Source organism: Scyliorhinus canicula, chromosome 3 (genome assembly GCF_902713615.1).
Source record: "Scyliorhinus canicula chromosome 3, sScyCan1.1, whole genome shotgun sequence".
NCBI classification, from domain to species: domain Eukaryota; kingdom Metazoa; phylum Chordata; class Chondrichthyes; order Carcharhiniformes; family Scyliorhinidae; genus Scyliorhinus; species Scyliorhinus canicula.
The window spans coordinates 189,011,836-189,035,090 of record NC_052148.1 but is presented as its reverse complement, the minus strand read 5'-3'; the positions used below and the strand labels follow the sequence as shown (position 1 = coordinate 189,035,090).

General features: G+C 47.3%; 1 pseudogene; it reads left to right on the top strand.

Moving 5' to 3' along the window:
* LOC119963652 overlaps positions 1-22,452 on the top strand; it is a 49,539-nt pseudogene extending 27,087 nt beyond the window's left edge.
* Positions 22,453-23,255: the final 803 nt, after the last annotated feature.

Below are 23,255 nucleotides of genomic sequence, written 5' to 3'. Positions count from 1 at the left end.
CAGCAATTCCGTCAATCTTTGTGACTTCCGCAAACTTGCCAGCAAACCATCTATATTTTCCTCCAGATTATTTACATGTATTGCAAACAACAGAGGTCCAAGCACTGATCCCCGTGGAACACCACTAGCTACAGATCTACATTCATTAAAAACACCCTTCCACTGCTTCTCTCTGTCTTCTATAACTAAGCCAGTTCTGTATCCATCTAGCCAGCGCACCCCGAATCCCATGTGATTTTAGTTTTTGTACCAGTCTGCCATGTGGACCCTTGTCAAATGCCTTACTAAAGTCCATGTAAACTACATCCACAGACCTTCCCTCATTAATTTTCTTTGTCACTTCTTCAAAAAACTCAATCAAGTTGGTGAGACATTTAAAAAAACATCTTTTTATATTAGATAGATTGGAGAGTTGGGCGGAAAAATGGGAGATGGAGTTCAATGCGAGGTGATGCATTTTGGAAGATCCAATTCAAGAGCGAACTACGTGGTAAATGAAAAAGCCCTGGGGAAAATTGATGTACAGAGAAATCTGGGTGTTCAGGTCCATTGTACCCTGAAGGTGGCTGCGCAGGTCGATAGAGTGGTCAAGAAGGCATACGGCATGCTTTCCTTCATCGGACGGGGTATTGAGTACAAGAGCTGGCAGGTCATGTTACAGTTGAATAGGACTTTGTTTCGGCCACATTTGGAATACTGCGTACAGTTCTGGTCGCCACATTACCAAAAGGATGTGGATGCTTTGGAGAAGGTGCAGAGGAGGTTCACCAGGATGTTGCCTGCTATGGAGGGCGCTAGCTATGAAGAGAGGTTGAGTAGATTAGGATTATTTTCATTAGAAGGACGGAGGTTGAGGTGGGACCTCATTGAGGTCTACAAAATCATGAGTGGTATAGACAGGGTGGATAGCAAGAAGCTTTTTCCCAGAGTGGTGGACTCAATTACTTGGGGTGAGAGGGGAAAAGTTTTAGGGAGATGTGCGTGGAAAGTTCTTTGCACAGAGGGTGGTGGGTGCCTGGAATGCATTGCCGGTGGAGGTGGTAGAGGCGGGAATGATAGCATCATTTAAGATGTATCTAGACAGATACATGAATGGGCAGGGAGCAGAGGGATACAGATCCTTAGAAAATAGGCGACAGTTTTATTCGAGAATCTGGATCGGCGCAGGCAGTGAGGGCCGAAGGGCCTGTTCCTGTGCTGTAATTTTTCTTTGTTCTTTGTTTCTTTGTTCTAAATAAATTTCTCCTCATCTTGGTCCTATGTGGCTTCCCCCTTATTTTGAAATTGTGCCTCCTGGTTCTGGACTCCCCAACCAAGGGAAACATCTTACCTGCTGCCCTGTCTATTCCTTTATGTATTTTGTAGGTTTCAGTAATATAACCAGCACGGTAGCACAAGTGGATAGCACCGTGGCTTCACAGCTCCAGAGTCCCAGGTTTGATTCCCTGCTGGGTTACTGTCTGTGCGGAGTCTGCAAGTTCTTCCCGTGTCTGTGTGGGTTTCCTCCGGATGCTCCGGTTTCCTCCCACAGTCCAAAGACGTGGAGGTTAGGTGGATTGGCCATGCTAAATTGCCCTTCGTGACCAAAAAGGTTCGGAGGGGTTATTGGGTTACGGGGATAGGGTGGAACACAAATCCTCTTGCAATAAAGGCGAGCATCCCATTAACCTTCCTAATAGCTTGTTGCATCTGCATGTTATTTTTCAGTGACTTATGGACAAGGACATCCACCTCGCTTTGTACATCAACACTTTATAATTTCTTACCATTTAGGAAATACTCTGCACATCTGTTCCTTCTACCAAACGGGATTGCTTTGCACTTTTCCACGTTACATTATATCTGCAATATTCTTGCCCACTCATTAAGTCACTCCAAATCCACCAGTAGCCACTTTACATTTTCCTCACAACACAAATTCCTGACTAGCTTTGTTTCATCTGCGAACTTGGAAATATTAGGAGGGTTTCTCCAATCCCCCGCCGGGTTGGAGAACCCCGGGGAGCGGCACGAATCTCGCCCTCGGGGGGGGGGGGGGGGGGGCACGGTGACCTGGCCCGTGATCGGGGCCCACCGATCTGCAGGCGGGCCTGTGCCGTGGGGGCACTACTTCCTTCCGCGCTGGCCCCTGTAGGCCCAAGGCCGGTGTGGAAAACACGGCAGCAGTTCTGCGCATTGCAAGATCGCGCCGGCCCTTTGGCGCATGCGCGAACTCGCGCAATCCCGTTGGTGCCAGTTGGAGCGACGCCAACCCCTCCGGCGTCCACCTAGCCCCCAGCAGTGTGGAGAATTTCACACTTTCGGGGGCTGTTGACGCCGGTTCTCCCGCTGGCATAGGGACTTAGTCCCCAGAAGGGAGAATCCTGCCCATTGTATTTGGTCCCCACATCCAAATCATTGATATATATTGTGAACATCTGGGGCCCAGGTACTGATCCCTCCGGTACCCCATGAGCCACCCCCTGCTAACGTGAGAATGACCAATTTATTCCTACTCTCTGTTTTCTCCCTGTTCGCCAACCCTGAATCCATTCCTGTCCATTTTCTCGTATCTAATGTGCTTTTATTTTACTAATGAACTTTATTAAAAGCCTTCTGAAATTCCAAATATGCTACGTCCTCGACTCTGTCAAATTTATTAGTAACATCTCCAAAAAACTCCAACAAGTTTGTCAAACGTGATTTCCTATTCGTAAATCCATTGTAACTGTGCTCAATCTGATCATGATTGTCCAAGTGTCTATTTATCACAAACTTTATAATAGATTCCAGCATTTTCCCTACCACTAGTATAAGGCTAACAGGTATGTAGATCCCTGTTTTCTCTCCCCCTCCATTCTTAAATAGTGGGGTGACATGTGCTACCTTCTAATCTTTAAGAACCATTCCAAAATCTATAGAATTTCAGAAGATGATCACCAATGCATTCACAAACTTTATATTTTATCTTTTGGGTGGAAGTGGGGGCTTAAGTGGGTCGGTGCAGACTTGATGGGCCGAATGGCCTCCTTCTGCACTGTATGTTCTATGTACCAATATGTTGTCCATGTATGAACTTTTATCCCTGAAGCAAGGTTCTGTTAAAGTACCTTGACCTCAGTTGACACTTTGCATATTTCCGGAAAGTTCTGGTTTTACGCCAGACTTCTAGCAATTGCCATGCTATTTCTTCAATTCATCTTTATCAATTTACGGAGACGAATGTCAAAAATGTCTCCTCTTGCACTTGCTAGTCTGTGATTTTCTGCCTATTAAAGTGAATGGAGTACAAACTAACAAGCGCAGAAGCAGAAAATCCAGCCATCATTTTCTGAAAATGGGGATGTAAGATAGATTGCATGGAAGGTAATATTTCTGTTCTGGGAGAAGATACCTTGTTAAAGGCACCAGTTGTGACATTGTAAATGAGGGTAGAATCATTTTGAGAGGAGCTGAAGATGAAAGCAGTCTTCCCAAAGCATTTAGAAGCTTTATCTCAAGTAAGCCTGGTTTGATGCAGCACTGGTTTCTTCAAAGTATCTGATGTATGTCTGGAATATCCGGATATCTATGTGCAGTCACTAACACAACAGACAACATTTTGGCTCCTTACCCAACAGGGGATATTACTGCAGCATTCAATCAAAGCAGAAACACATTTTCCCCATTTTTTTAAATATAAAAGTAAGTACAAATGATTTATTGACTGGTATCAAATTCTGCAATGCTTCACAATAATCTTTTTGTCCGAAGGAAACACTGAGGTGTTTTCTTGCCTTGATAAACATCAAATCCATAATATTAAAGGGCATTTTCAAGTTGACAGGCTGTGACTAATGAGATGCCACAAGGATCCACCGATCCTTGCAGCCTCAGCTTTACACAATGGATATTAAAGACTAAGACAAAGAGATCAAGGGTGCAATCTGACTGAATTGCAACAGAGTCCTGTTTAGTAGGGTGTTTCCCAGCGCTCCTATTGCAATCTTTGGACTCAGCGGGGAACGCAGTGCAAGAGGAGATTGAGATGCCATTTTTAAAGAGTGCCCCTCCCCCCCGATCTGTCAGCACCCGTGATGTGAGACCCAGATCCCAAATCCTAAATTCACCAATAAGGGGGTCCTCACGACGCCCCAACTCAAACTGGCAGGGCATCCCCAGCCCAATCCCATGAGTGAGCTCAGTGCCAGCCTCCCACCTTGGCCCTGCCAGCCTGGTAATGCCTCTGCCAGCCTGGCAGCACCACCTGGGCACATTGACAGTGCCAGGTTGGCATCCAGGTGGTAGAACCAGGGTGCCCTGCTGGCCGTGCTGGCCATTCTGCCCAGCAGGCAACCACCTGGGGCCTCTAATTCCCTGGGAGACCCCCTCAGTCCCGTTCTGTCTGGTTCTCATTTGTGGGGACCAGTACTGAACGGCGCTCGCCTAAGGTTCCAAGGCGGAGGAGTTAGATCCCAATGCTTCGGGTAGATCAGGTGAGCTGCATATTAGAGTGAGACTAGCTATTCACTCTAATATGCAGATTCGCCAAATACTGATCCGCCCACATTGGGCGGGATCATGATTGCGACATCTCGTGAGATCCCGTTAGATTCAGGGAAATCCTGGAAGAGGCTGCGTTGCACAGCCGTTCGGGCGGGACATGGCCAATAGATCATGTCCGAAGAGTAATAAATTTAGGTTTGCTGTTGATACAAAGCTAGGTAGGAATATAAGCTGTGAAAATGTTCTATGAAAAAGAAGTGGAAGGTGGAATTTTCCCGAATATCGGTCAAGGCCAATGGTGGCTTTCTGTGCCATATGATTTGGGATATAGAGAAAAAATGGCAAGGGTTGTGTCCTACAACGTCACTCATGTTGACGCCATCCTGCCAGCAACTTTGTTTTTGAGATTAGGTGCCATTTTTAAAGACTGCCTCACTGCACAAAAGTTCACTTGGAATCCCCCCCCCCCCCCAACCTGCCACCTCCACCCCCCTCAGGCGCCGCTTCTGGCATTTTTTTTCTGGCACTGCCTGGGTACAACCCGAGCATGTCCCTTCCCCCCCTGAGCGATGCACTCACCTGAGGGAGGTCTGCTTGCCAGGTGCACAACTTGAGAGATCCGTTGTGAATCATCCCATTGGGAAACGCGTTACATCACTGGTGGAGAACGATGTTCCGAATGATATGGTGGAGACAGCTACAATTGGTGAGTTGGGACTTTGGGGGGGCCCGGGGGCACGTTGCCGTGAGGAGTGTGATTGAGAGATCGGGGCGCCCCCTCCTGCACTGATAGGTTCTGCCAATCGGAGACACTCGGTGAAGGAAACGGGACTAAGTATGACCTCGGTGGGACATTCCCCGCTGAGGCCCCAGATTGCTAGAGAGTCCTGTGCGATAGCGTGGTGTTCCTAGATGCTGCAAGCGCCTGGAACCTGGCTAAACACGCTCGACAGGGACTCTGTTGCAATTCAGGTAGATTGCGTCCAACACTGTTGATGCACGATCAATTGTACAAAGACTAAGGTTGGATACAACTGTGGCTTTATTGCAGTATGATGTGTGGCCTCCCACAGCAGCTGGCGTAATGGCTGCTGAATAGAGGACACGCTCCTCCTACTGGGCGGAGCAGCAGGCAGGGGCTACCGGAGAACCTGTAGTACAGGTCCTACCTTACATCACCTAATACAGAACATAAGAACTAGGAGCAGGAGTAGGCCATCTGGCCCCTCGAGCCTGCTCCACTTTTCAATGAGATCATGGCTGATCTTTTGTGGACTCAGCTCCACTTTCCAGCCCGAACACCATAACCCTTAATCCCTCTATTCTTCAAAAAACTATCTATCTTTACCTTAAAAACATTGAATGAAGGAGCCTCAACTGCTTCACTGGGCAAGGAATTCCATAGATTCACAACCCTTTGGGTGAAGAAGTTCCTCCTAAACTCAGTCCTAAATCTACTTCCCCTTATTTTGAGGCTATGTCCCCTAGTTCTGCTTTCACCTGCCAGTGGAAACAACCTGCCCGCATCTATCCTATCTATACCCTTCATAATTTTATATGTTTCTATAAGATCTCCCCTCATACTTCTAAATTCCAATGAATACAGTCCCAGTCTACTCAACCTCTCTTCATAATCCAACCCCTTCAGCTCTGGGATTAACCTAGCGAATCTCCTCTGCACGCCCTCCAGTGCCAGTACGTCCTTTCCCAAGTAAGAAGACCAAAACTGAACACAATACTCCAGGTGTGGCCTCACTAACACCTTATTCAATTGCAGCATAACCTCCCTTGTCTTAAACTCCATCCCTCCAGCAGTGAAGGACAAAATTCCATTTGCCTTCTTAATCACCAGTTGCACCTGTAAACCAACTTTCTGTGACTCATGCACTAGCACACCCAGGTCTCTCTGCACAGCAGCATGCTTTAATATTTTATCATTTAAATAATAATCCCGTTTGCTGTTATTCCTACCAAAATGGATAACCACACATTTGTCAACATTGTATTCCATCTGCCAGACCCTAGCCCATTCACTTAACCTATCCAAATCCCTCTGCAGGCTTCCAGTATCCTCTGCTCTTTTCGCTTTACCACTCATCTTAGTGTCATCTGCAAACTTGGACACATTGCCCTTCGTCTCCAACTCTAAATCATCTATGTAAATTGTGAACAATTGTGGGCCCAACACTGATCCCTGAGGGACACCACTAGCTACGATTGCCAACCAGAGGAACACACATTAATCCCCACTCTTTGCTTTCTATTAATTAACCAATCCTCTATCCATGCTACTACTTTACCCTTAATGTCATGCATCTTTATCTTATGCAGCAACCTTTTGTGTGGCACCTTGTCAAAGGCTTTCTGGAAATCCAGATATACCACATCCATTGGCTCCCCGTTATCTACTGCACTGGTAATGTCCTCAAAAAATTCCACTAAATTAGTTAGGCACGACCTGCTCTTTATGAACCCATGCTGCGCCTGCCCAATGCAACAATTTCTATCCAGATGCCTCGCTATTTCTTCCTTGATGATAGATTTCAGCATTTTCCCTACTACCGAAGTTAAGCTCAATGGCCTATAATTAGCCGCTTTCTGCCTACCTCCTTTTTTAAACAGTGGTGTCACATTTGGTAATTTCCAATCCTCTGGGACCACCGCAGAGTCTAGTGAATTTTGGTAAATTATCACTAGTGCATTTGCAATTTCCCTAGCCATCTCTTTCAGCACTCTGGGATGCATTCCATCAGGTCCAGGAGACTTGTCTACCTTTAGCCCCATTAGCTTGCCCATCACTACCTCCTTAGTGATAACAATCCTCTCAAGGTCCTCACCTGTCATAGCCTCATTTCTATCAGTCACTGGCATGTTATTTATGTCTTCCACTGTGAAGACCGACCCAAAAAACCTGTTCAGTTCCTCAGCCATTTCCTCATCTCCCATTATTAAAACTCCCATCTCATCCTCTAAAGGACCAATATATACCTTAGCCACTCTTTTTTGTTTTATATATTTGTAGAAAGTTTTACTGTCTGTTTTTATATTCTGAGCAAGTTTACTCTCATAATCTATCTTACTCTTCTTTATAGCTTTTTTAATAGCTTTCTGTTGCCCCCTAAAGATTTCCCAGTCCTCTAGTCTCCCACCATCTTTGCCACTTTGTATGCTTTTGTTGCTAATTTTGTTAAGTGTGCTTTACACTTAATTTGCTCTGTTTAATCACCTTGCTCTAGAGTCGCCAGGTATCTTTATGATACCACCACGAGGTTCAAGTTCAAGTGCTGATCAATAACTCAATACACCAGTTAGTAAGGTTCAAATCAAAACACATTTATTATATACAGTCAATCGCTACTCATGCATAAAATACTATTCACTAGGCTATCACTAACACGAACAGGCCAATACTTAGCTTTGGAAAAGGGACCCATTAGGTCAGGGGAAAATTGGCCTCTCGTTCGATCCTGAGTCTGCAGGCTTCCAGCTGGTATGGACTAATGGTTAGGAGCGCCTATCTCGTAGCGTACGTTGACTGGACACTTACTTGTTGGTGCAGCTGCTAGGCAAGTCTCTCCGAGTTGAGAGTCACGGTCAAGAGTTCTTTGAGAGCTGCCAAGAAGAACAAATTGAACTTGGGGACTCTACTTTATAGTCCCCAGGGGCTTCGCGCCATTTGGGCGGACCGTACCTGGTTCCAAGTGATTGGACTGAGTTCTGATCACTTGGATCGATTTCTCCAATACTGGAGCTGTTCCCTGATCACTGGGCGGTTCCTTAGTGCCCGTTGGCCTTCCTTTGTCTTGGCTCCCACTGGCGCCCAGGAGTCTGGCTTGGCCTCGATTATCTTAACTGTTTCAATTGTTCCCGGGTATCGCTCATCAATATGTAGATGGTCGTCAGTTTCAGTGCTGTCTGGGTTTCTGAACGTTCTAATATACAGGAGATTTTGCACCTGCTTGTTTGTCTGTCCTTGGCTGAATTTCCCTGCATTCTTAGCGAATCTCCATTTTAAAGTCGGGAAGTGGCCAACCCAGGTGGCTACACTTTTTCCTTCAATTTGATACTCTCCCTTATTTCCTTTGATATCCACGGTCGATTTTCCCTCTTTCTACCGTCCTTCCTTTTTGTTGGTATGAACCTTTGCTGAGCACTGTGAAAAATCGCTTGGTAGGTTCTCCACTATTCCTCAACTGTTTCACCATAAAGTCTTTGCTCCCAGTCTACCTTGGCTAGTTCTTCTCTCATCCCATTGTAATCTCCTTTGTTTAAGCATAAAATTTGATTTTACCTTCTCACCCTCCATCTGTATTTTAAATTCCACCATATTGTGATCGCTCCTTCCGAGAGGATCCCTAGCTATGAGATCATTAATCAATCCTGTCTCATTACACAGGACAAGATCCAGGACCGCTTGTTCCCTCGTAGGTTCCATTACATACTGTTCTAGGAAACTATCACGGATACATTCTATAAACTCCTCCTCAAGGTTGCCTTGACCGACCTGATTAAACCAATCGACATGTAGATTAAAATCCCCCATGATAACTACTGTACCATTTCTACATGCATCAGTTATTTTTTTGTTTATTGCCTGCCCCACCATTTGGTGGCCTATAGACTACTACTATCAGTAACTTTTTCGCCTTCCTATTCGTGATTTCCACCCAAATGGATTCAACCTTATCCTCCATAGCACCGATGTCATCCCTTACTATTTCCCAGATGTCATCCTTAAATAACAGAGCTACACCACCTCCCTTACCATCCACTCTTCCGAATAGTTTGATACCCTCAGATATTTAACTCCCAGTCGTGACCATCCTTTAACCATTTCAACTCATTTACTTTATTCCGAATACATACGAGCATTCAGGTAAAGTACACTTATGTTGTTTTTTTTAACCTCTGTTTTGAATCTTAACATCTCCAGTTTTATTCATTTTAGTATTACTGGGCCTATTCACTGAGCTCCCCTCTGTCACTGCACTTTGTACTGTCGCCCTTTTTGATTTTTGACTATGGCTTCTCTGCCTTACACTTTCCCCCTTACTTCTTTTTGCTTCTGTCCCTGTTTTACTACCTTCCAACTTCCTGCAACGGTTCCCATCCCCCTGCCACATTAGTTTAAACCCTCCCCAACAGCTCTAGTAACACCACCCCCCCCCCCCCCTCCCCGAGGACATTGGTTCCAGTGCTACCCAGGTGCAGACCGTCCGGTTTGTACTGGTCCCACCTCCCCCAGAACCGGTTCCAATGCCCCAGGAATTTGAATCCCTCCCTCTTGCACTATCTCTCGAGCCACGCATTCATCCTATCTATCCTGACATTCCTACTCTGACTAGGTGTAACAGTGATTTACCACAACTGTTTGCTACATAATAAAGGAAATGCCCCTCCTCATTAATCATAAATGTGGACGAACCATGCTGAGTGCCAGTGCATTTAGCTTTCTGACTAAGCCAGTTTCAACAAATGATGATGATGCATTCATGAATAAAGTGAAACAATTGTAATGAGGAATATTTACATGTGAAATTTGATTTCCATTTTGCCTTAATGTGGAACCTCCCTGTTTGACCAGGAGTCTGATAGAATTTGGAGTCCCGCCATAGCAGGACAAGGGTCTGGACATTAGTGGCTATGGAGCCCAGGGAGTAGGCCATCCCTGACTGGGATCGTGACACTTCCCACTGGGACTGTGCTACCTCCCTCTGAGACTGCGCCATCTCCCTCTGGCCTGCTGGGACTGGGCCATGTCCTGCCGGGACTGGGCCACAGTGAAGAGCATCGCCGCAATCTGCACATGGCTCTGTGAGTGGGCAGCCATGCCCTGGGGCCGTGGACCCCCTGCACAGATATCCCCAGGCCTTGCATAACGTGACCCATGTCCGACACAGTCGCCCCCATTTCCTCCACCGCGGACGCCACCCATGCGGTTTCGGCAGTAGCGCATGACCGGCACCACTGCAAGCGGTTGGACTCCTCCATCTGCGTCTGTAGGTGCTGCAAACCGGCTGTCAACCCCTTGTCCGGTCCCTGTGTTGCTGACTGCATCGTATCTATGGGTGGGAGTAGAAATTCCAGGAACCCGGGACCCATCTGAGCGGCAGCTAATGCTGGGGCCGGTCTGCCCACCGACCGACCGGCCCCTCTTTGCTCCTACCTCCACCTGCTGAACCGCTGCGGCTGTGTGCTGCGCACCACTGAATGTCCCAGAAGCCTCCTCACTAAAGATCCCAACAGAGGTGAGAGTCTCTGCAATGGTGGAAGGTGTGGGTGATGGCGGTGCCGGAGATTCTAATGCAATGTCCTCATCGGATCCGAAGTCCGGCATCCCCTGTGTCGATGTGTGCTGTGTTGTCCTGTGTGCCCATCCCCTGTGTGGTTGTGTGCTGTGTCCGTCCCCTCTGTTTCTGTGCCCTCTGTTTCCGTCCCCTGTGTAGAATGTCCCGTGTCGATGTGCCCCGTGTCGATGTGCCCCATGTAGATGTGCCAGGCGCAGGGCTGTTGAGGTGACTCCCCTTCCCGTCGGTGCTCGCGTCCCTGGGAGGCACCAGCCCTGGCACTGGCTGGTGTGGGGGGCGACGGGTGGGTCTGGAACATCGCCGGCTGGTCCTGAAAGATACAAGACAGCATGCATGGTTAGACCGACGGGTAATGGGAGGGTGTGGTTGTGCTGAGGGGGGTTGTGGTGAGTGGGGGTCGGGAAGGGTGGTTGGGGTGATGGGTTGTGCTGAGGGGGGTTGTGGTGAGTGGGGGTGGGGAAGGGTGGTTAGGGTGAGGGGTTGTGGTGAGGGGGGGTGTGGTTTGGCACAAATGTGTTGTGACGGGCCACGGCCAGGCGGGGCGCATCTCACTTGGTGGCACACCTCTGACCTTGGCATCGGCAACTTCCCTATCCTTGGGTCCAACAGTGAGGTCAAGTGGCCTCCGCTTGGCCACGGTGAGGGGGACGCAGTTCAGGTGCTCTCCCCCCCCTCCCCCCCCCCCCCCCCCCCCCCCGACAGTCTTCTCCCGCTATCTGCGGTTCTGGGCGTTCTTATCTTGGGTGGGGGGAGGGGCACACAAGCATCAAAAGTGTTAGACGGTCTGACGCAAGCTGCCAAGCGGTTGGGTCCGTGATGGCATTGGTGCACAGGGCACGAGGCCACTGCGGCTGCCATGGGTGGATGCAGCCATGTGGATCAGGGCAGGGGTGGGACTGTCCCACCGGGGATGGTGGTGGGGGGGGGGGGGGTTGTGGTGGCTCACTTGTTGGTTAGGGAGTTTGGTGCCAAGGGCATAGTGATGGTACTTGCCCTGGCTGCCCTGAGTAGGTCGTGCGTATTCTTGCGGCACTGCTCGCCTGTCCTGACAAGCGTCCCGCCCTCCAAGCGGGATCGCGCACCTCCACCCACGAACGCCGGATGGCGGCGGGTGCTAACCTGTTGCCGGGTGCGGTGTACAGGACCCCTCTCCTCTGCTCCATGGGATCTAGGAGGGTGTTCAGCTCACCTTCCCGAAATCTTGGTGCTGCACAGCGGGCGGCCACCTTCCATGCAACGGACGTATTTGGGGCGGATCTGCCTTTAAGGCGCCGCAGCATTGCGTCAATGACGCGACGCCGCTTATCGGTGGCCGCTCCCTCGGGCGCTTCCCTCGGCGCCCATGCAGGCCTCTTGTGGGCTGTTGAATCGGTGATCCTGGGGTCCTGTTGACGACGTCGTAAAACCCTATGGTCTTTACGACGGCGTCAACACGTAACCCCATTATCGGAGAATGCAGCCCCTGACCTTTTATCCTGAGGAAAATGGGACCACGTTCCTATGGTACTAACTTATCCTCCAAGTTACATGCAGCATATACCAAATACTTCAAGATGCCCAAAGTCGAAAGATATGCAGGTTAGGTGGATTGGCCGTGCTAAATTACCCCTTAGTATCTAAAACGTTAGGTAGGGTTACTGGGTTACGATGATAGGGTGGAGGCGTGTGCTTAAGTAGGGTGCTCTTTCCAAGGCCGATGCATACTCGATGGGCCGGATGGCCGCCTTCTGCACTGTAGGAATTCTATGATTCCATGTCAGCTGCTGCAAACACTCAAATATTGCAAAGCAAATCCAGCTAAGATTATCATGAATCATAATGCCAGATCCTCGAAAGCTGAATCTTTGCTTCATTCAACTGCCTTCCATTATTAACTGGTTGAGATCTGCAAATTGTTGCCTTAACTTTAAAAATGGTCTCATGTACATGGGAGCACTTTATCAACAACCAGTGCAATAAACCTGAATGAAAGTTGAAAATTTACTGCAGATCACAGCAGCATAAAATGAAAGGATGAAAACATTAATTATTCCATTCTGTTTATTTCATAGAATTGGTACAATGCAGAGATAGGGCAGATGGCCCATTGAGTCTGCACCGACCCTCCAAACAATCTACCTAAGTCCACTCACCTGTCCACCCCGTCCTTACCCATTAACCTAACCTGCAAATCCCTGGACACTAAACAGTAATTTAGAATGGCCAACTGCACATCTTTGGAATTTGGGAGGAAACTCACACAGACAAGGGAAGAACGTGCAGACTCCACATAGACAGTCACCCAAGGCTGGAATTGAACCCGGATCCCTGGCGCTGTGAGACAGCAGTGCTCACCACTGTCTTGTTATGCTTTAGGTGTAGCATAAGCGGCTTTCTTGTGGTGCACTTGACAAAGGAAGGATCAGACGTGGAGATAACTTCAACACATTTATTAAACTATATACACTTCTATAGCTTGGGTTCGACACTACTGCTAATCCTACTATAGCTACTCAGACTGACTAACCAGACTGCTACAATCCACGTGGTGGGAGTGATATCAAATCAACCCTGTGTCTCTGCTCACTGACTGTCTCCACTGGAAAGAGGCAGATCATGTGTGTGGTGTCCTTTATATATCAGTTGGTGTAATGCCCTCCTGTGGTCGTGTCACCTCTGTGTGTATCGTGAATGCCCATTGGTCATGTCCTATCTAACTGATCTATTGATTGGGTGTGTGTGTGTGTGATGTCTCTGGTGCTCCCTCTAGTGTCTAGCTAGTCCTCATGTATTTACATTAGCCCCTTGTGTATTTACAGAGATGCACATCACCACAGCCACCGTGCCACCCTGTTTTATTGAATTTCTCTCCTCAAAACTGTTGCCCATTACTTGTTTCTGAAAAGGGCTCCCTGTATAGAAAAAATGTCAAGTTAATATGTGAAAGCCCAGAGAAGCCTTGGGGCATTGTTGCCCATTTCTTTGGGATGTCTGTGGATTTTCTGCTGCAGAAATGCCACCACTCTGTTTCTATTTTGGCATTTGCCATTTGTGAACAATAAAATATTGTTCCAACAGCTACATAATAAAATTATGAAACTACTTCAGGACTCCATGCCTTAAAATTTAAGCTTCAAGTATTTGCCAGGATGCTGAAACAGTAATTGTAAAACAAAGATATGTATTGCATCTGATGCTGTGTACTGCTAATTAAGGGCTTAATTAGCTCATGTTAACTGTTTGTATCTGACTTGCTCCTTTAAGAGCAATTTATTGTAGAATTAGTCCAATTACTAAATTGTTTAAATAGGAAGTTTCATATGAGACTTTAGTTAATTCCAAGCATGATTAATGATCTTGCAAACTACCCTATTAAATTCACAGTTACAGTTATATTCCGTTTTCTCTCTTAAATCTTAACAAATTTTCTGTTCATATTGGCAGTCTACTGAAAGCATAAGAAATTACTTATTGAAAATGTGTCCGGAATTCTAATCTGTAAAATGTATAAAATTTTAATCGCCAAGAATTGTTTTAATTCAAAATTCCCTATAATACACTGCAATATAACACTGGATTTTTATCCAGCAAAACATAGAACATTACAGCGCAGTACAGGCCCTTCGGCCCTCGATGTTGCGCCAACCTGTGAAACCACTCTAAAGCCCATCTACACTATTCCCTTATCGGCCATATGTCTATCCAATGACCATTTGAATGCCCTTAGTGTTGCCGAGTCCACTACCGTTGCAGGCAGGGCATTCCACGCCCTTACTACTCTCTGAGTAAAGAACCTACCTCTGGCATCTGTCCTATATCTATCTCCCCTCAATTTAAAGCTATGTCTCCTCGTGCGAGACATCACCATCCGAGGAAAAAGGCTCTCACTGTCTACCCTATCTAATCCTCTGATCATCTTGTATGCCTCAATTAAGTCACCTCTTAACCTTCTTCTCTCTAACGAAAACAGCCTCAAGTCCCTCAGCCTTCCCTCATAAGATCTTCCCTCCATACCAGGCAACATTCTGGTAAATCTCCTCTGCACCCTTTCCAATGCTTCCACATCCTTCCTATAATGCGGCGACCAGAATTGCACGCAATACTCCAAATGCGGCCGCACCAGAGTTTTGTACAGCTGCAACATGACCTCATGGCTCCGAAACTCAATCCCTCTACCAATAAAAGCTAACGCACCGTATACCTTCTTAACAACCCTCTCAACCTGGGTGGCAACTTTTAGGGATCTACGTACATGGACACCGAGATCTCTCTGCTCATCCACACTATCAAGAATCTTCCCATTAGCCCAGTCCTCTGTCTTCCTGTTATTCCTTCCAAAATGAATCACCTCACACTTTTCTGCATTTAACTCCATTTGCCACCTCTCAGCCCAGCGCTGCAACTTATCTATGTCCCTCTATAACTTGTAACATCCTTCTGCACTGTCCACAACTCCACCGACTTTAGTGTCATCTGCAAATTTACTCACCCATCCTTCTGCGCCCTCCAGGTCATTTATAAAAATGACAAACAGCAGTGGCCCCAAAACAGATCTTTGTGGTATACCACTAGTAACTGGACTCCAGTCTGAACATTTCCCATCAACCACCACCCTTTGTCTTCTTCCAGCTAGCCAATTTCTGATCCAAACTGCTAAATTACCCTGAATCCCATGCCTCCGTATTTTCTGCAATAGCCTACCGTGGGGAACCTTATCAAACGCTTTACTGAAATCCATAGACACCACATCAACTGCTTTACCCTCATCCACCTGTTTGGTCACCTTCTCAAAGAACTCAATAAGGTTTGTGAGGCACAACCTACCCTTCACGAAACCCTGTTGACTATCTCTAATCAAATTATTCCTTTCCTGATGATTATACATCCTACCTCTTATAAACCTTTCCAAGACTTTGCCCACGACAGAAGTAAGGCTCACTGGTCTATAGTTACCGGGGTTGTCTCTACTCCCCTTCTTGAACAAGGGGACAGCATTTGCTATCCTCCAGTCTTCTGGCACTATTCCTGTAGACAAAGATGACTTAAAGATCAAAGCCAAAGGCTCAGCAATCTCCTCCCTAGCTTCCCAGACAATCCTAGGATAAATCCCATTAATTTAGTCGCCCTGTAATTGCCAGAGTGAGGCATCCTGCGATGTGAATCATGAGCTGGAATTCTATTATTCATTTTATTTTTCATTTTCATTTTCATATTATATGTCGGCTATTTTTTGAGTCATAAATTGCTGTCGGTCCCAACTTCTAACAGCATGTTGAGGATCACAGAGCATTTGGGACCTTGGTGACAGGACTAGCTGTCTATCTCTTTAATCAATGAGATGGTACAATAAAGGAAGAAACAGGAGAAACAGTAGATAAGGAAGTAGAATGAATTGGATTAAATCAGGTAGAGAAATAGCGCAGGAACAGGCCCTTCAGCCCACCAAGCCTGCGCCGGTCCAAATTTCTTATTTCGACCTTCTGCTTATTGCCCAAACTATCTGTATCCCTCCATTCCCCACCCCTTCATGTGCCTATTAAGATATATCTTAAATGTTGCTATCATGCCTGCCTCTACTGGCAAGGCGTTCCAGGCACCCACCACCTTCTGTGTGAGATTGTGTCCTCCATAATTTGAATTCATGTTAGCACCAAAGGGCCCTTATACCATGAGATTGCAGCCCTAACTTCCCTCAATCAGTAAGTTTAATTTGCAAATCTAGAAGTTTCTTTGAACTCATTGGGAGATTGGACAAGCTCTCATTTTCATAAGACCACAAATCATCCAGAAAATGTTGTTGATTCAAAAGTCTAGCATATCAAACTGTAAGTTATTGTTTTCATACACATTCTTAAAGGGGTAGATTTTGATAGGAAAAATAAGGAAAGGCAATATAAAATAAAAGATGCAATTCTAAAAGGGGTAAAGGAGCAGAGGGACCTGAGGATGTATGGGCACAAATCACAGGAGGATGGTGGTGTTGTCGTATTGTCACTGAAGTGGTGATCCAGGGACTCTGGGGACCCGGGTTTGGAGTAAATTGAATCCAATAAATATCTGGAATTAAAAGTCTAATGTTGATTATAATTTAAAAAGTCATGCGATTCATAAATGTCTGCAACCCTCACTTGGTCTGGCCTACATTTGATTCCATATCCATAATGCCCTCTGACATGGCCTAGCGAGCCACTCAGCTGTATCAGAAACCGATGCAAAGCTTAAAAGGAAAGAAACTGGACAGACCGTCTGGCATCGACCTAGGCATTTGCAATGAGAACGGCAAACCCAGCCCTGTCAACCCTGCAAAATCCTCCTTACTAACAGCTTGTATCGAATTGGAGAGAGCCATCTCACAGACTAGTGACACTCATAGAATCTCCGAAGGCAGCACCTTCCAAACTCACGAGCATCTAGAAGATACCTGGGAACCCCACCAGGAAGCTCCCATCCAAGTCACTCACCATCCTGACTTGGGAATATATTGCTGCTCCTTCACTGTGGCTGGGTTAAATTCCTGGAAGTCCCTCCATAATAGCACTGTGGGTGTGCCTGCAGGAGTTCAGGAAGGCATCTCATCACCACCAATTAGAGTTGGGTAACAAATCTGGCCGAGCCAGAAAAGCCCACATCTCGTAAAAATGAATTAAAAAATATTGTTGAAGGTGATTGAGAAGTGGTTAATAAGATTGATGGAGAAAGCATGGTGAAGTTTTTTTTGAAGATTTCTTCGTCAAGCTTAAGAAGGACATGCTGGACCTGATCAAGTCTTCGATTGAGCAGGTGGTGCAGAATCAAGAATCCTACAGACGTGCGATCCAGGAGGTGTAGATAAAAGTGTCCGAGCATGAGGAATACCTAATCGTGCTGGAGACCAAGGTGGAGATGATGAATGACCGCCAGAAAAGAATGTAGGATGTGGTAAACACCACTAGTGATATATTGTATGTATTACCCGTGTATTACAGGTACTACGGTAAATCCCTGTCTGCTGGTGCCTCCCAGCAGGTGGCGTATAAAATTGTATGCTCTCCTGCGCTGCTCCCATTCTGGTTTCAGTTGTAGGAGACACAAGATCTTGTGCAATAAAGCATCGATTGTTTCACCATTCGCGTCTCGTGGTAATTGACGGTACATCAATTTATTGCTGATATAAAGATTTTAAAAGATGGACTTCCTAATCAAGCCTGATCACCCTCGTGGCCATCGTGGGCCCCACCAGTTGCCGACCCCAGCTCACCGCAAGCCTGCGCCGCGCGGCAGCCAGCCAACTCGGACGGCCCAAGTGTTATTTTTGTGGACAGAGCAAACACCCCCGGCAGCGCTGCCCGGCGCGGAACGTGACCTGCAACGGGTGTGGGAAGAAGGGCCACTTTGTTTCTGTTTGCCAGGCCCGGTCGGTCGCAGCTGTTTCCAGGCCCAGCATTTCTACACCCCCCACGTGCGATCCAGGGGCGCCGCCATCTTCTCCACCACAAGCCACAGGAAGGGAGATGAAGGTGGTGGTAGCGATGGATGCGGACAAGGCTTTTGATCGGGTGGAGTGGGATTACCTGTGGGAGGCGCTGGGAAGGTTTGGGTTTGGTGAGGCTTCATTGACTGAGTGCGGTTGCTCTATCAGGCACCAGTAGTGAGTGTGCGTACGAACCAGCTGAGGTCGGAGTAGTGGTGGGTCTGTGGGCGGATGCCCTAAGCAGGGTTAATACATCCTCATCATGTGCCAGTATGGAAACAGGCCCTTGGCCCAGCTTGTCCATGCCACCTAGTTTCTATCACTAAGATAGTCCCACCTGCCAACATTTGGCCCATATCCCTCTATACCCACCCTGCTCATGTAACTGTCCAACTGTTTTTTAAAATTATTAAAATAAAGGAAAAAATTGTACCCGCCTCTACCACTGCCTCTGGCAGCTCGTTCCTGATGCTCACCCTCTGAAGAAATTTCCCCTCTGGTCTCTTTTGTATCTCTCACCCCTCACCTTAAACCTATGCCCTCTATCATAGAATTTACAGTGCAGACGGAGGCCATTCAGCCCATCGAGCCTGCACCGGCCCTTACAAAGAGCACCCTACTCAAGCCCACATATCTACCCTATCCCCATAACCCAGTAATCCCCACTTACCCTTTTTGGATACTAAGGGCAATTTTGGACACTAAGGGCAATTTATCATGGCCAGTCCACCTACCCTGCACATCTTTTAGGCTATGGGGGTGAGACCCACCCAGACACGGGGAGAATGTGTAAACTCCATATGGATATTGACCCAGGGCCAGGACCTAGGTGCCATGAGGCAGCAGTGCGTACCACTGTGCCACCATGCCGCCCAATAAGATTGAATGTTAAGGGCATATGATTAGATTATCTCAGGGCAGCACGGTGGCGCAATGGTTAGAACTGCTGTCTCACTGCGCCGAGGTCCCAGGTTCGATCCTGGCTCTGGGTCACTGTCCTTGTGGAGTTTGCACGTTCTCTCCGTAATTGCGTGGGTTTTCCACCCAAAGATGTGCAGGCTAGGTGGATTGGCCATGATAAATTGCCCCTTAGTTGGAAAAATGAATTGGGTACTCTAAATTTAAAAAAAATGATTAGATGATCTCTTTTGGAGATGGTCATTACCTGACACTTGTCTGGTTTAAATGTTACTTGCCACTTGGTAGCCCAAGGCTGAAAGTTGTAAAGGTCATGTTGCATGTGGACACTGACTGCATCAGCACCCGACCCCTGTAAAAAGCTGTAATATTCTTGACTAACCTGATAGTAATTTCCCAGAAATTTGTGATTGAGATTTGTGAAAGCTTTCAACCCAGTCATGGGAGCTGAGAGGATGGAGGGCATAGATAGTCCTGATAAAAAGTGAAGACATTGGGTTGGATTCTCTGTTTCAGGACTACGTTCGGCTCCGAGGCGGAGAATCTAGTTTCACGCATGAAATCAGGATCGGCGCCGGTTCCGCGATTCTCCGCTCCCCCGAAAAGCGGAGTACTCAAGCAATGTCCGCATACCCTCCACCTGCGGCCATTGCTTGAGGCCTGATCCGTTATTCTCCACCCCTGATCGGCTGAAATCCCGACGGCGTATTTCTGTGGTCCCACCGTTTGTGATACCCATGTGGCGGCTGCGGGCTCACTCCGCGGCCGCCACCGTCGGAGGCGAGCCGACCGGAGGGTGGGGGGGCCTCATTTGGGATTGGGCTTTTATTGTGCGGGCTGTCCTGGTCGGGTGAGCTGCCGATCGGGAGCACTACTTCCGCGGTCCTGGTCCGTGGTCTGAATCCGTCATGGAGCATGGCACGGCCGCTGGAGGCCGCCGCCGTGAGCATGCACGGCCTCTGACCCAGAAGTGCGGGGGGGGGGGGGGGGGGGGGGGGGGCGTATCAGCAGCTGGAGCTCCAAGCTCCAGTACAGCTGCTTGTTAGCCCCCTGCCAGGCTGTGAATCTGACCTTTTGACGCCAGTTTTCCTGGTGTAAAAGGCCACAGTGTTCACGATGGTGTGGGGACATAGTCCCTGAAACGGAGCATCAGCATTGGGGTGCGGAGAATCTAGCCCATTATATTAGCATGCTTTGAAAGGCCAAAGAAACTTTTGCAAAACAGAACCTACTAAAAATTGTAGGCTGCTTCCACAGATAAACAAAAGCCACTGGTCTGAGACGAAGATCACATTTTCGAAACCATAGAAGTTTTGGAAAGCGGCCAAGAGGCATAAAGTAGAGCTGAAACCAACAAACAGCCATACTATGAAGTTGAATTTTACTTTAATGCTAGAACATTAGTGGAATGTTATGTTTCATTAAGTCTGGTAAAAAATAAAACTGAATAAAGACAAAGGGACAGGAGATTATGGGGCAGCGAAGTCTATGGGCCAGAAAGTCAAGGCCAACTTCTTTCCTGTGGCTCCCAACTGGACTTTACACCAACTGCGTTGTTTTGGGTCACTGCGTTGTTTAGGGCAGCACGGTAGCATAGTGGTTAGCATAAATGCTTCACAGCTCCAGGGTCCCAGGTTCGGTTCCCGGCTGGGTCACTGTCTGTGCGGAGTCTGCACGTCCTTCCCGTGTGTGCGTGGGTTTCCTCCGGGTGCTCCGGTTTCCTCCCACAGTCCAAAGGTGTGCGGGTTAGGTGGATTGGCCATGCTAAATTGCCCGTAGTGTCCTAAAAAGTAAGGTTAAGGGGGGGGGGGGTTGTTGGGTTACGGGTATAGGGTGGATACGTGGGTTTGAGTAGGGTGATCATTGCTCGGCACAACATCGAGGGCCGAAGGGCCTGTTCTGTGCTGTACTGTTCTATGTTCTATGTTCTATCACTTTAAGTCGGAGAGCCGACAGGGCTTCAGTGTCATTGTGTGTAGTGGTGATGGTAGAATGGTATGTGCAACAGCATACCCACATTAAAAGATGTCCCCCACCAGGCGTCTACCTAGAGGAAACTAGTACTCTCCCCACACAAACAAACCCTGCGGCGATCGGCAAAAGGTGACAGAGACCATGAGATCTGGATGCCCCTAGTTTTGGACCAGCATGTAAGTGGTGCAGTTTGATTCCGTCGTCTCGCTCATGGACTAGGAACAGGAGAGCGCTTCATGACTGAGCAACCCTCTTCAGAATCCATTCTGCTCACCTCGCATGGGGAAAGAGTTAGAGAAGGTGCCCTAAAAATAGTCTATTCCATCCCCAACCTGGCTGGTAAACCAAATCCAGCAGCTCATCTACCTGTGGTCAGAAAATCAAAGTTAAACTCAATTTTGGAACCTGGAATGTACAAATCTTCATGGAAAATGAGCAAAACAATCGACTACCTTTGTTGCCCATGAATGTAGACATTTCAATACTGATGTCACTGACCTGCAAGAGAGCCGAAAGAGCAGGCGAAGCACAGCTGAGGGAAGAAGGCGGAATTGGATTCTCCATCAAGAACAAACTCGTCAACCAACTCTCTGAGCTCCCTGTCAGCATCAACGGCATCAATGACCCTCCGTCTACAACTTGCCAAGAACTAGCAGTCAATGGTTGAGTGCCTAGGCCCCAAATCTTGATGCCGATAATGAGTCCAAAGAAGGACCCCATATTCCCCAACATTCCTGAGGAAGATAGGATCATTCCCCTTGAGGACTTCAACGCAAGGATTGGAACGACTCCCAAATCTGGAAAGGAACCATCAGAAAGGAAGGATATTGCAATTGCAACATCCAGCGGGGTTCTCCTCATCAGATGTGTGGAACACTAGCTTGTCATCACTAACACACTTTTCCTGACAAGACTTCCTGTAGACATCCATGATCAAAGCACTGGCACATGATCAACTTCAACATCGACTGACCCTGAGACCAAAAGGTTGTCCTCGTCACCAAAGCGATGACCAGTGAAGATAACTGCTGGACAGACCACCGGCTCATCCGATCCACTATGTCCATCAAACTCCACCAGAAGCAGTGGAAGATGAAGAAACAGCTCAGAAAAAAGATCAGCATTGAGTGCTTAAAGAGCCAAACACATGAGTGAACGTCCAACAATGTCTTCATTAAAATCTCTAAAATGCCCATTCTAATGGTGCAGAAAAAAACTGGAAATCTGAAGACAGCCATAATCACAAGCTGTGAAAGAACCATCGGCTATAAGAACAGGAAACATCAAGACTGGTTCAATGAGAACGACCTTGCCATCCAAGACCTCATTGACAAGAAGAGGAAAGCTCGCCGCTCCTGACGAAATGACATAACCAGCAACGCAAAGAGGAGAGATCATCAATTAGCCAAGGCAGAGGTACAAAGTAGAATAAGGGAAATCAAAAACCAACCGTAGATGAGAACGGGTTTGAGGAAATCCCCCAACTCTCCATCAAAGATGATCTTGGACTCCCACCAAGTTTGGACAATGTTGAAGCAGCCATTGAACACAAGAAGAATGGAAAAGCCTCGCGAGTGGACGGGATCCCAGAGGAGATTTTCAAACTTGAAGGAGAAGAGATCATCTGCCATGTCCATGGCAGGGGTTTTTGGGAGATATTCGGGAGGCACAACAGAAATTCATCCCAAGGAGGTTAAACATGCTACGGGGAGGACAAAGCATCAATGACGGATCAGGGAAACCAAGGACAACATAAAAGCAAAAGAAAAAGTGGCGAGGATTAGTGGGAAGCCAGAGGATTGGGAATCATTTAAAAGCAAGCAGAGGACAACTAAAAAAGCAATAAGGAGGGAGAAGTTGAAATATGAGTGTAAGCTAGTAATATAAAAGAAGATAGGAAGAGTTTTACAAAATATAAAAGGTAAGAGAGAGGCAAAAATAGACATTGGAGGACTGGAAAATGAGGATGGAGAAGTAGTAATAGGAAACAAAGAAATGGCAGAGGAACTGAATAGTTACTTTGCATCAGTCTTCACGGTGGAAGACACCAGTGGGATGCCAGAGCTCCAGGAGAACCAAGGGGCAGAGGTGAGTGCAGTGACCATCATTAAGGAGAAGGTTCTGGGAAACTGAAAGGTCTGAAGGTGGATAAATCATCTGGA